The following is a 3,652-nucleotide window of genomic DNA, read 5'->3' as shown; positions in this document are numbered from 1 at the left end:
TGAACCTAAAGACAATGCTAACTGCATGTACTATATCGAGCCTTGTGTTTGTAAGGTAAATGAGAGATCCGACCATGCTTCGATCGAGTGATGCATCTACTTTCTCCTTTCCATCATATTTGGAAAGCTTCTCGTTTGTTCCCATTGGTGTTGCCATGGGCTTGCAATCATTCATGTTGAAATTTTTTAGCATATTTTCGACATATTTCTCTCGTGAGAGAAAATGTCTTCCCGGACTTTGCTTGACTTGCATGCCAAGGAGGTATTTCATAGCTCCAAGATCGGTCATCTCATATTCCGACATCATTGCCTTTTTTAAATCTTCGATCATTTTTGCGTTAGTTCCCATGTAGATAAGATCATCTACATAAAGGCACAAGATGAGAAAATCATGTGCCCTTGGGTCTTTGATGTAGAGTGATGGCTCACTTGGGCTTTTTGTAAACCCATTTTGAATAAGATAGCCATCAATATTACTATTCCATGCACGAGGGGCTTGTTTTAGCCCATAAAGAGCTTTTTGAAGACAAAAAACTTTATCTTCTTGCCCTTTGATTATATATCCTTGCGGTTGCTCAACATATACTTCTTCTTTGAGTTCTCCATTAAGAAATGCATATTTGACATCTAATTGAAATACTTGTAATTTAAGTTAAGCTGCAAGTGCAAGGGTGACCTGATTGTCTCCATTCAAACTACTGGAGCATATGTTTCATTGAAATCAACTCTAGTTTGTTGTGAATAGCCTTTTGTAACTAAGCATGCCTTGTATTTTTGAATGGAGCCATCCATGTTGTATTTGATCTTGTAGACCCATTTGAGACTTATTATTTCCTTGTCTTGAGGCTTGTCAACAAGCTCCCATGTGCAGTTTTTCTCGATTATCTTGATTTCTTCATTCATAGAGTCGATCCATTCTTCTTCTTTTGCTGCCTCTTGGAATTCTTGTGGTTCACTAGCGATGAGAGCCATGATGGCATGATTGCACTTATATTTATCCAAGTAGGCTAGCCGGAGGATGCCTGGGTCGTTGTGATCGTCGAACTTCTTGAATTGGACTTGAAGAACTTCTTTCTTAAGAGGAATATTGTGAACTAGATGATGGGCCTGGACTAGTTGGTGATGATGGACTTGATTGTGTTGTTGGCTGGATTGGGCCTTCTTCTTCACCTGGGCCATATGGAAGTATATCTCCTTGGGCTGGTTAATCATTCTCGATCCATTGCCATTGTGCTCCTTCATTAAATATGACATCTCTTGAGATAATTAACTTCTTGGATTCGGGCTTGAGTTGACGATATCCCTTAGACTTGTCATTGTATCCAATAAAGATACATTTTTCTCCTTTTTCATCCAACTTTTCTCGATTTTCTTTCAGAATGTGGGCATATGCTATGCACCCAAAAACTTTGAGGTGCTCAACTACTCTTGGCTTTCTCTTGTGTCAAGCTTCATATGGCGTTATGCTCTTTATAGCTTTCGTGGGAGATCTGTTAAGAATGTATACAGCTGTATGGACAGCTTCAGCCTTGGACAGATTCTTGCCTTGCATCATGCTATGGGCCATTTCAGCAATTGTTCGATTTTTTCTTTCCGCAACAACCTTTTGTTGAGGTGTGCGTCTTATAGTTAACTCTCTTTTGATTACATTATTTTTACTAGAATTTTTAAATTCATTACTTGTAAATTCTCCCCCATGATCTGTTCTTAAAATTTTTAGAGAATGCCCACTTTGTTTTTCTGTGATGGCTTTAAATTGCAAGAAGTGGGAAAATGCTTGTGATTTTTCTTTCAAGAAATATACCCACATCATGCGTGAAAAATCATCAACGAACAACAGAAAATATCTTTTTCCCACCAAGAGATGGAGTCCTAGTAGGGCCCCATATATCAGCATGAACAAGTTGGAGAGGAGCTTTTGCCTTCCAAGATGAAGTTGGGAATGACAATCTATGCATTTTTTCCATATATACAATCCTCACAAAATTGTCTTTCATTAGTGATTGGTGGGAGACCAATCACCATTTCTCTTGTTTTTAAGAGTTTTAAACTGTCAATGTTTAAATGCCCGAATCTTAAATGCCACAAAGTGGATTCATCAATAGTTGAAGAGAAAGCAATGTTGTAATCCATTAGTAGTTTTAGTGGAAATATTTTGTTAGGAGCCATTTCCACTTTAGCAATCAATTGGAATCTTTTCTTGTCATATATGAGGCATATATTATAGTCAAATTTCACCATATAGCCTCTTTGAACTAATTGACCCACACTTAGTAAATTTTGTGAAAGTCCAGGGACATAGAAAACATCATAGATGTATTTGGATAAGTCGTTTTTTGTTTTTACGGCAATTGTCCCTTTGCTAGCAACATTATGGTTACTTCCATCACCAAGTGTTATTTGTGTTTTTACATTTTCATCTAATTTCACAAAGGAATTTTTATTACCAGTCATGTGGTTAGAACAACCACTATCAATATACCAAGTTTCATTTGAATCTTGTTGAGCATTTAAGCTTGTATAAAACAACAGATCATTAGGATTATTATTTTCAGTGAAATTGGCCTCTTCTTTTTGTCGGTACCAACAATCTTTCTCAAAGTGAGTGTGCCTTTTACACCTTTTGCACGTATACCGACAATCTTTGGTATTGTGGCCATTTTTCTTGCACAAATTGCAATAGGAGCTTGATTGATTATTTTCTCGATTCCCTTGATTTTTATAATTTCCTCTCCCCCTATCACGATTAAAATTACCTCTTTTTGATTAAAAAATTTTCCCCTAGCCATTTTTATTTTCTCCATTATTAGAGAATTTTAATTTAGCTTGAAAAGCTTGTTCTGGTGGTTGCTCTTCAAATCTACGCAACCTTTCCTCATGAGCTAATAAAGATACCATTAATTCAATTAATGTGAGAGTAGATAAATCTTTATTAGCTTCTTCTATAGCAACCACAATGTGATCATATTTTGCCGAAAAGCTCCTTAAAATTTTTCGAACTATTTTTACATCTTCAATTCGATCTCAATTAAACCGAATTTGATTAACCAAGTTTGAAACACTATCTAAATATGATTGCATTGATTAATCTTCCGACATTGATAAGTTATCAAATTGTCCCCATAGAGATTGGAGTTTAAAGAGTTTTACCATCTTCAATCCTCTATACTTAGTCTCCAAGATACTCCATGCCTCCTTGGCCGTTGTAGTAGCCATGATCGTAGGGAAGATGGTTTCATCCAACCCACGATAGATCAAGGATAGGGCATAGTTATCCCTTATCCTATTTTTCTTGAGTTGCAACTTCCTTGTTAACTCCAAGTAGCCTCTTGACTAGCATCCCTTGGTTGTTCATAACCATTTTGTACCAACTCCCACAAGTCTTGTGAGATAAATACAGACTTCATTTGCATTGCCCTTTGTTGGTACTTTTCACCCTTTAATGTGGGTACCCAATTAACTTGAGGATAGTTGAATGTGTAGTTTGAAGATGGAGTATTAGAGGAGACGGCCATGATAAAATATTATGTGGTGTTTAGGTAGTTTATGTTGATGTAGAGTTTAAGGTTAATGTATTGGAGACTTGGGAAACCTGGCTCTGATACCAAATGTTGGAAAATTGTTATGCGGAAGTAGTAGTGGGTTAGTTGAT

The sequence above is a fragment of the Chenopodium album genome, chromosome 15, assembly GCF_948465745.1.
Source record: "Chenopodium album chromosome 15, dcCheAlbu1.1, whole genome shotgun sequence".
In the NCBI taxonomy this organism is placed as follows: Eukaryota; Viridiplantae; Streptophyta; class Magnoliopsida; order Caryophyllales; family Amaranthaceae; genus Chenopodium; species Chenopodium album.
The sequence above is the reverse complement of the archived record's forward strand: the minus strand, read 5'-3'. Positions refer to the sequence as shown.